The sequence below is a fragment of the Camellia sinensis genome, chromosome 2, assembly GCF_055761805.1.
Source record: "Camellia sinensis isolate YWXY chromosome 2, ASM5576180v1, whole genome shotgun sequence".
NCBI classification, from domain to species: domain Eukaryota; kingdom Viridiplantae; phylum Streptophyta; class Magnoliopsida; order Ericales; family Theaceae; genus Camellia; species Camellia sinensis.
Window position 1 is genome coordinate 155,990,978 of NC_138962.1, and position 10,963 is coordinate 156,001,940.

At 27.6% G+C, this 10,963-nt stretch overlaps 1 long non-coding RNA gene across 1 annotated transcript; it reads right to left on the bottom strand.

Annotated features, from left to right (window-relative positions):
* Positions 1–5,075: 5,075 nt before the first annotated feature.
* Positions 5,076–7,916, bottom strand: LOC114317867 (uncharacterized). Its single transcript, XR_014360486.1, has 4 exons — positions 7,779–7,916; positions 6,688–6,768; positions 6,207–6,234; positions 5,076–6,055 (listed from the first exon to the last, which is right to left on the bottom strand). It is a non-coding gene; the product is annotated as an uncharacterized LOC114317867 (long non-coding RNA).
* Positions 7,917–10,963: the final 3,047 nt, after the last annotated feature.

The following is a 10,963-nucleotide window of genomic DNA, read 5'->3' on the forward strand; positions in this document are numbered from 1 at the left end:
TCTCAATCTTTATTTTCTAAGTTTTTTATTTTTAAAAAAAAAAACTCAGCATTTATTAATTTAGTCAAAATCCCCTGATCAGCATTTATTAACTTTTTCCAATCCTCATACCTGCATTTATTGATTTGGTCAAAATCCCTTATTAGCATTTAAAATCTTCTCATACAAATAATTATAGATACATCCCGTGCATAGTTACTGCAGTAGCCTTTTTAATTTCTTCTGTACACTATAATTAGTGATAAGATTGTTAAATTATTTTTATAAAAAATCTTTAAAAACATAATTTATATATTAAAAAAAATTAAAACAAATATAAATATCTATAATTATCCCGTGCATAGCACGAGTGATAAGCTAATATTATATAAGGAAAATGGAGTTTCTAACCTACAAACTTTGTGAGAGATCCAATATCTCAATATTAATTTTTAAAATTTTTGATTTAAAAAAAAAATCATAGAATTTATTAACTTTTTTCAATTCACATGTCTTTTGAAAGATTCGATCAAAATTCTCTCATCAACATTTATTAACCTTTGTCAATCCACGTGTCTTTTGAGAGATTTGGTCAAAATCCCCTCATTATTATCAAAATATAAATACAACTCGTGCATAGCACAAGTGAAACACTAGTCTATATACTATATATTAAGCAAAATGAGATTTTTAACCCCAAGCCTTGTGGGAGCTCCAATCTCCCAATCTAAATTTTTTGATTTTTTGATTTAAAAAAAAAAACCATAGCATTTATTAACTTCTCCCAGCTCCCAAGTCTTACCCTCATAATAATACTTTAATGCATTAAGAACAAACATAAAAAAAAAAATTCTTTGAAATCCAACACATACGAATTCCTTGAAAAGTCCCAACACATATGATTATTATCCCTCGTAATAACACTTTAATGCATTAAGAGCAAGCATAAAAAAAATTTCTTGAAAAGTCCAACACATATGATTATTATTAAAATATTAAACTTTAATATAATATAATAAAAAAAAAGAAGACATTTAATTCCTTAAAAAGTCCAACACATATGACTATTATCAAAATATTAAACTTTAATATAATATAAAAAAAAGGAAAAAAAAGAAGACATTTAAAAAAAAACATTTAAAAATTGCAATTCACATATATAGATAATTGTAAATATATTAAGGAAAATGGGGTTTCTAAATCCTAAGACTTGTGGGAGCTCCAATATCTCAATCTTAATTTTCTAAATTTTTTATTTAAATCCCTTGATCAGCATTTATTAACTTTTTCCAATCCACATGCCTGAATTTATTGATTTGGTCAAAATCCCTGATTAGCATTTAAAATCTCATCATACAAATAATTATAGATACAGCCCGTGTATAGTTACTGCAGTAGCCTTTTTAATTTCTCTTGTACACTATGGTTAGTGATAAGATTGTTAAATTATTTTTATAAAAAATCTTAAAAAACATAATTTATATATTAAAAAAATTAAAACAAATATAAATATCTATAATTATCTCGTGCATAGCACGGGTGATAGGCTAGTATTATATAAGTAAAATAGAGTTTTTAATGAAAAGTCACCGGTGAAATTCAAAACGCTCATACTATTTTTCTAGAATTCTTATTTTTCAAATAATTAAAAAAAATCTATTGGTTAACTTTTATTGAATCATTTAAAAAAATAGTAATTAATCCATTTAAAAGGAAAGTTAATTAATCTATTTAAAAATTTAAATAGCTTTTATGCCTTGATTTACATATTTCAAAAGGAAAGTTAATTAATTCATTTTAAATTTTAAATTTGAAAGGAAAGTTAATTAATCTATTTAAAATTTTAAATAGCTTTTATGCCTTAATTTACACATTTTAAAAGGAAATTTAATTAATTCATTTAAAAATTTTAATTCAAAAATAAAGTTAGTTAATCTATTTAAAAATTTAATTTGATTTACACATTTCAAAAAGAAAGTTAATTAATTTATTTAAAAATTTAAATTTAGAAATTGAAAAGGAAAGTTAACTAAGATATAAATTTAAATTTGAATTTTTATACTACTAAAATATAGGAATTAATCTACATCTTTCATAGATTTTTTTTTTCTTGATGTTTAATAATTTTATATGCATTGATATTCCAATCTATATATCTATATTACAGCAAACAGGCATTCCATTAAAAAAAAAAAAATCATGAAACCTCCAAAGATTAGTGACGTAGATAGAATCAAACAACATGTGTCGGTCTTAGAGTTTTCAAGTAAAAAATTTATGTTAGAATTTGTTCAAATGTAATTCTCTTAATATTTATAAATATTTTTTTATTGATTGACAAAAAGCACCATAAACATTAAGATTATTGTTTTTTTTTATGATATTGACTTATTAAAATAAGATGTCTTATAGGCTTTGGGGGGGGGGGGGGAATCGACTCGAACTAAAATTTCTAGACTCATTTTTAATATTTAATCTCATATTAGAACCCTCAAATTAACTCATACCAGTTACAAATCGATAAAGGTAATTTTAAATAATCAAAACAATTTTTAATGACTAGGTGAATGTCACATTGGCATAAATATTCAATCAACTAGCTTTCAGGTCACTTCTAATTTTTAGCTCAACACCACAAATCAATTCTAATCCGTTTTCACATAAGAGTTATGACAACAATTTTAAGTACACAAATTTTTAGGCTTTACAAAATAAGAAAAAGTTAGTATGTTAAAAAAATAAAATTTATTACTATCATATGGTAAATTAAAATTATGAAACTTACAAAATGAAATGTATTTATATTTGATTGTAAATAAAATATTTGCAATTTATTATTTAAACTTTACCAATTAAATTATGACATGCAGGTTTTTCTTAAGAACTTAGAAAATACAATTAATGACATTAGAATAAAAATCTTCTCTTAGTGTAACTCTAATAAAAATTAATAAAATTTAATTGATCATAAATCACTTTTACAACATATTTTAAATAAATTTTATATTATTGTTTTAATTTAAAAACTAATTATTTGATTATTTATTTATACTCATGCATTGCACGGGTAATATGCTAATATAATTATATTGAATTACTGAGTCTCATATTGAATAATAATTTATTGATTACATGAATAAAAAAATGATCTTCTCATTTCTTTTACTCACAACTTATATCTTAAATTATTTTATGTTTTTACATTAATTCTGATCTATTTAACCATATTAAAAGAAAAATTAATATAATTACATCAAAACTTTAAAAAAAAAATTCAAATTTTAAGGTTAGTGTAATGGGTTTATTACACTTTATACCTCTAAATTATCGTCAAATTGTCAGTGTATTAAATCCCTACAGTATATATAGATTAAAATCTATTTAGTTCATAAATTATCGATTGAATCTATTAAGTGTCTAAGATATTTAAATCAAACATATTTAATCCCTGAAAAGGTTACAAAAATAAAATATAAGCTTACAAATATTATAAATTGGTAAAAGACCCTAATCTAATTAAAATTTTATTTCAAAAAAACTTAAATTTTAATTCTATCTTTAGTCTTCTTTTCTTCCTCATCATTCTTTAGACTAATCTATTCCCCCTCCCCTCTTATTCTTCTTCTCCCCTCTCATTTTATTCATATTTTAGGTTAAATTTTGAAATATTGTTCATTTGTCTATTTTAAAATAGTAGTATTTGTTGGTATATATATTTTTAAATGTTCAAGATTTTATTATGCATATGTTAAACTCTAAATTATTTAGTTATATTAATTTGTTTATTTTTTTACGTACAAGGTGCGCCTCACTTCAGTGAAGCCTGCGCCTCGCCTTACACCTTGAGCCTAGGCCCTAGGAGACCTTGGCACCTTGGTGTGCCTATTGCCTTTAATAACACTGGTCCTCATCATCATCCATGCCTAAACGTATGAGAGGCGTGAATATTGAAACTGATTTCCTCTTATCCAAGTAGAAGAAGCCAACCAAAGTCCATATTGTTGTTTAAGAAGCAAGTATGAGTCCATGACATTCAAGTTGATGCCGCAAGATTTTCTCTTACCTGATGCCACTAATATGGCTTAAAACCCAGAAAAGTCGTTTCAACAAACTAACAATATCACCTTTTGTTAGTTTTCCAAAAAAGAATGCATGCTAAATCAAAGAGCTAGTTTTCCAAAAGAATCATTATGTGCATTCAGCAATCCGCATGGACAAGAATAAAATACTCAATCAACAAATAATTGAAGTCAGTGCTCAAATTGTATGATTTCTTATTTGCATGTCAATAGAGAATAGGGTCAGAATACATCTTCTAACTTCAATGATATCTACTACAAAATCTGATAACAAGTCATATGATGCAGCCTATATTTGCAAACTTGGTTTATTTCATTTATTTTGAAAATGAGTAATAGTTTGTTAACTTCCATTAGTTGTTTTTGGCATATTTATAAGCTTATGGGTGGGACGTGTCCACAACGAATCAAAGCAATCACGTGCTAGGCACATGTCTCTTAAGCTACATAAGATCATGACATATTAGCTATGAGAAACCAAGGACTAGGATCTATGAATTTTCTTTTTTATACCTATTCCTAACACTTTAGGGACATCGGTTGGATAATTGGGGGAAATTGTAAAGGTGGAGTCTGTAACTCTCTTTCCACCCGTTTGTTTTGGGAGATAGAATGGAGGGGATTGATAGTGAAGGAATTAATAGTGAATGGATTATTAGTGAGGGGATTATTAGTGAGGGGATTGATAGTGAGGGGATTAGTAGTGAGGAATTGTTAAATTATTTTTATATAAAATAATAAAACAAATAAAAAAATATAAAAAATTAAAAATTATATTTTAAAAAAAATTTCCCATATATAAAAAATAAAAAAAATAAAAAAATTTCTAATCCCCTCACTATTTTTCTAATACCATCTCTACCTCCTCCTTACCAATCCCCTCTCCAAGGGTATTAGTAATACCAAGGGACTAATAGTCCCAAAGCCTTCTCCCAAAACAAATAAGGCTATTACTAATACCTTGGTATTAGCAATCCCAATACCCTCTCTTTCACCCAAAACAAACGGGGCCTTTATTACTTCTCTTGCACTTCCTCTCTTCATTCATTCCATCTTTGTCTCTCAACCTCTCTTAATCAAGTTGGTGTTGCCAATGCCAGTGATTAGAAGCTTTTTCGGCATGGCTTGTTGCTCTTTCCTTTGCTTGTCACACTGTCATTGCCAAGGATGAACCTCAGTTCTCACCCTTCCTCCATACCTGTCCATTTCCTCTCGAAGTTTACATTTTATCAACCGATTTGTAACCAATTATATAAGCTGGAGTGGTGTAATTTTAATAGTTTCAAATCCAATCAGGCCTTTATTTGTAGTTGTAGGTTATTAGTTTGTTTAGTCCTGCACATTGAAAAAATTAACCATTTCTTTTCCCATTGGTCATATCTTAAGTTCATAATTACAGCACATTTAGTAAATGTTTTAGTGATGTTTGTAGTTGTAAATATAGCACGCCTTACTTAATGAATTATATTTCAAAATCAATATTCTTTCTTCTTTTTTTTTTCTTTTTCTTTTTTTCCCTCTTCACTCAATTTCAATTGTTTTCCTTGTTGTCTTTTTGGTTTTCATGCACACTTAGTTGGTTGGCAGGTTCTGGTGCCTACCATAAAGTTCTCCACAATTTGTGTCTACAAAGGCTTAAATAACCCCATTGCTGCACTGCTCTTACATTTCACTTCTCAAGTTATTGCAAAAGGAAAATAAAATAAAAATCAATCAATTAAACAGCAGAAGATAAATCCATGTCCTTGTCAGTTCTATGGATTTGAAACATGCATTCAAACAACCATTACAATAAGAAACTAATCAAATCTAGTTTCTAACAATAGCATATGCCATTTAACATGCCAATTGAAATTAACTATTCATCAGCAACTACAATGGAAGGCTGACATAAATTAAAACAAAGTTGTCAACCTGAGTCTTTCCCAAACGAGAGTCAAGGTCCACTTCATAATCCCTGTGTTTCAAAGGTTTCCTTTGTATTGGGGGACCTTTTGCTGCAAAAGATGCAAACCCATCAAATAAAACTCCGATGCAGTCAAGACTTAATAAGTACACACAATGCATATGCATAGAGGATCAACTATAAATCAACCATCATTTCAAATTCAAAAATTAAATATATAAATATTAGTTAAATTCACTTACATTTGGATTAATACCGAGATTTTGTCTCCTACATTACAACAAAAATCAACCCATTAACTAGACAAATGAAAAAAAAAAAATTGCCCCTTTTGTCATTTTGGTCTCTATAATTTCAATTCACTTGATTTTGACCCTTAATTTTAGATTTTGTGTCAATTTAGTCTTATTGACAATGCCAATTAGGGTTTTTAAAGGAAAATGGTCACTAAGTTGGTTGAGATTAACTCACTGAACAAATTTACAATTTTGCCCATAAAAGCATGACACATGCCGCTTATACGCGCATTTTCCATTGAAAAAACAATTGTAATCCATTGGACCAAATGGAGACAAAATCATAAATCAAGGTCAAAATCGAGCCAATTGAGATTATAAGAACAAATCTAAAATGACACAAAGGCTTTTCTATAAGAAATATTGGTGTAATTTGCTCAAAAAAAATTTAATACAGTGATCAAATAAGTTCTAAGAGACAAAGAACCTTTTGTTCGCACTCACGAGCACGTTCCAAATACTCTTCTCTATCGAACTTCCTCCGAAAAGTGTTGTCAACTCCAGCAGCCTGCATACAAACAAACACAGTTGATTTTAAGCATCATTTTTTTTTTTTTTTTGGTAACTTTAAATTTTATATCACAAGAAAACACCATTACGAAACAAACAAGGGGCACATCCCAGCACTTCAAAACAAAACAAAACAAACCCATACACTAAACCATGTCAGAAAACAAGCCCCCCCCCCCCACAAAAAAAAAAAAAAAAAAAAAAAAAAAAGAACTATTGAACCAGAACAAATACAGGGACTAAGCTTTATGATTGTAGCATAGAGCAAGGCAAACCCCACTACATACAAACTTGCCAATTTTGCAAAGAATTCTTAACTCCCCTCATTGAGCTAGCTCTAGCTCTAGCTCTAATATCCTTAACCATTTCAGCCACAATCACATCTTGATGTCTAAATTTCTGAGCAAAAACTCTTCTAGTCCTTTCTACCCAAACTTGGAGCAATTCACTTACAATACTTAGTTGACATTCATAAAAAGTATCTAATGAATTATGAGTTCAATACATCCTGTTTAGCAGAAAGACGGATATCCTTGCTCATTATCAGACAATCACTTATTCGCAAACCTCGTGTGGAGCTGATAATTTTCATTTCCCATCTCATGAAAAACCCTTTTCACTCCGCTTAGCCTTATCCCCCTCTAGGGGTGTTTTAGAGATATGTTCTATAGCAACTGGATGATCTTATTTGGTCTAAATTCCTGGCGACAAACTCCTATGTTCCTTTCATTTCGTATTTTTGAACAAGTTCCTGAGTAACAAGCCTATATGTTGTTATAGAGTACAAGCCAAAGAAACTTGAACATAGTGCGTCTCAGAATGCTGTTATTACAAGACCAACCTAAAGGATCACTGTAAATATGATTCAATCTAAGCAACTTTGCCCAAATACTCTCAGTAAAAGACATAAGAAGAACAGGTGTTCTTGATTTTAAGCATCATTGTTTGAAACAGTATCAATATACATGGATGTGCATGAAAGAAGAGTATGGAGAGAATTGAGCTTACATTTTTGCTGGGATGAGACATTGGAATTGGAATAGAATCTGAAGCTGATTTACAGTTTTTCTTGAGAGAAATTCGATTGTAAAGATGAATTCGAGAAAACCTTATTGAGAAGAAGAGAGTAGACAGAACCGAGGTATATTTTCGGATATTTTTAGTAGAAAATCTAAAAATAAAATGTGTTTTTAAAAGGAAAAAAAATAAAAAATTCCTTTAAAAAAAAAAATCAAAATTGACATTTATAATCAAATAAAATTTTAATTTTTGATTTTATCAATTTAATTTTTTTTTATAACCATTAAACTTAATATAAGTATACATGAAATGTCGAAAATATCTTTTATTTATTTATTTTAATGATTAAAATATATTTTTCCTGTCGGTTTTACTTAAAGAAAATAAACAAATATTTAGATTGAAAAGAATTTTAAACATTTGTATTTAAATTGACAAAATTGAAAACTCATAGTTTATTTTGTTATAATGGCCAAAATCTATGAATTGTATGTAATTTTCCCAAAATAAATATTGTTACTTTTTTTTCTTTTAATATATATATATATATATATATTTACATTTCAAATATATGAAATTTCACATTATTAGAAATTATAATTTTAGAAAAACAATTCAGAAACCATAAAATTGCACACTTTTAAAAATATTTCTTAGAAGTGTGAATTTTTTTTTTCCATTTTTTATTCAATTGAATCTTATTTAATAGATCTTATCGAAAAGTTTTAAAATATATAAATGTTATAAGAAATGAATCTGTACATTAAAAAGTTATAATAAAATTTTATATTTTGGAACATAGAAAATGTTGATAATTTTCTCTAGATTTGTGATTTCACATAAATAGGGTTAAAAATGTCAAATACTATGTTAAAATTTTGAAAAATGACTTAGGGATTGTTTGGGATGATCTAAATAAGTGCACTTTTTCATTTTTTATAAAATATAGGTTGGGTTTGAAGTGATGTGGTAGAGAGGTGATATGATTTAAATAAGATGATGTGACTTAAATAGGATAATGACTTTTTGACTTTTTTGTGTTATGCCAAACTTAGCCTTAGTTTTCAAAACAACTTATATGATGAGACTTTATTATTAGTTAAGAAAAAAAGTCATTAAACCTAATAAAAGACAAGTTCATGCAACCTGATTTTTTTTTTACTAATTTTCCAATTTTTTATGCCATAATCCATCAGCAATTTTTATGTTTTTATTTTTTGTGTTTCATCTTTAAACTATTGATTTTGTCTATTATCTCCCTAAAGTTTTTGATTTCCGTCTATGTGATCTAATTGGAGATGACTGTACAAATCATTATTAGTCAAATTATAATTTGATATGTGAAAGGATATAATTTTGTAGCTTTGACAATTTAAATCATTTTTGTAGACAATTGATCTCGATGTGGCAGCAATCCCACACTGAACTAATAGATTTTCCAATAGTTATGGTAATCTATGCTGTTAGAGTCTCATTTCTTTAACAACGACAGCTATTTGAGCCCAAGCGATGCGCTTCCTATTATTTTTTAAATTGAAAAGAGACCTATACTCACAGTTAAAAAAGTAAGAAGTTTTATTTTAATGTAGACATTAACTTAATATTACATATTTACCCCCTTTCGTGGTGAAGAAAAACAAACCAAAAAACAATAATGAGAGTTGTCCCATTGCACGGGTATAGACATCCACCCACAAAATATAAGTAGACGACATAGAGATGGATTCAGTCATTAGAATCAAAAGGAAGAGTGGGAGGGTAATTGAAGAGAGCGCAAAAAAAAAAACAAAAAAACAAAAGAAAGATAGACTAATCTATAGCCTCTGTCGAAAAATATAGTTTAATGGTGTAAGTTTTTATTTCATTCATTGGATCTTTACAAGTAAATAAGTCATCCTAAGAACTAATATTTGAAAGATTAATGAGAGTATGAGTATAGATATGAATATGAGCTTATCGCAAAGGTAAAATGCAGTACTTTTGTAAGCATTCAAGGGTAAATACTTACCATTTCAATATAGATATTTGTAAATAAGTCGTACTAAGAACTGATATTTGTAAGTACTTATGGTATGATATTTTTTGATTTTATGTTATTTGTGTTTTTTACTATAACGACAAACGAATGGTCTCTAGTTATGAATAAATAATAAAACATGTGATAAAAAATGATGTATCTTTATTATTTCTCATATGTAAACCAAAGTTCTTAATATTGAACTCCTCCACTCAAAACACCCAAAAAAAAAAAAAAAAAAAAAACTAAAAAAAAGAATATCCGAAAGACGGATTATAGTGTTCAACTAAGAGTGCACAAATTAATTAGAAAATTTGAGAATTGAACCAACTCGACGACACATATGGGTTGGATTGGTTGTCGATTTAGTTAATTAAATCAAATCAATCTAAAATCAGAACCCATATATTGTATAAATTTTATTTATGTTGATATATTTTTAGAAATTTCAAAACTTTTAAGATAATAGCCTCAAATTCTATTCTTTTACGGCCAAAATAACAAAATAATTTGAAAGACTATATTGTCCTAAAGCACAAGTAAAAGACAAAATATTTATAGAACACAATATATTTTTCACTAATTTCAATGCACTTTCATTGAATTTAATACACTTTTTAACATTGTTACATATTTTCATAAGGCTTTTTATACCCTTCCAACATTAAACTATGACCATGAGACACTTGTTAGTATCTGCTTTAGTGTATTTGCTCATATCACCTATCTTCAAAGTGTCATCTATATGTTAACTTATTTGTCTACATGTTATCTCCTATTTATCTATATGTCACCGATCTATCCATATAATATGTCTATTTATCTATATCACTGTCACCACCAGTCACTGCCATCAACTTTCCTGGTTTTGACACTGCCAGTGATCTAAATAGTGCGACAAAATTATTTTTTTTTTCCAAAATAATAATTTGTCATTTTTATCAAACAATTTTATTTATCATGCCCTTATCTCAATACCCGATTAATCATTAGACTTAATGCATATCGCCATAAAAATAGATTTATCACCAATAATTTTTTATTTTTAATATTGTAAAACCATTATTTTAACCAAAATAGACTCAATTTACGTTTAATTGGTAGTACATATAATTAGTTTGGTTTGGCTGTGAGCCACAATTAAATTCTTGAAAGG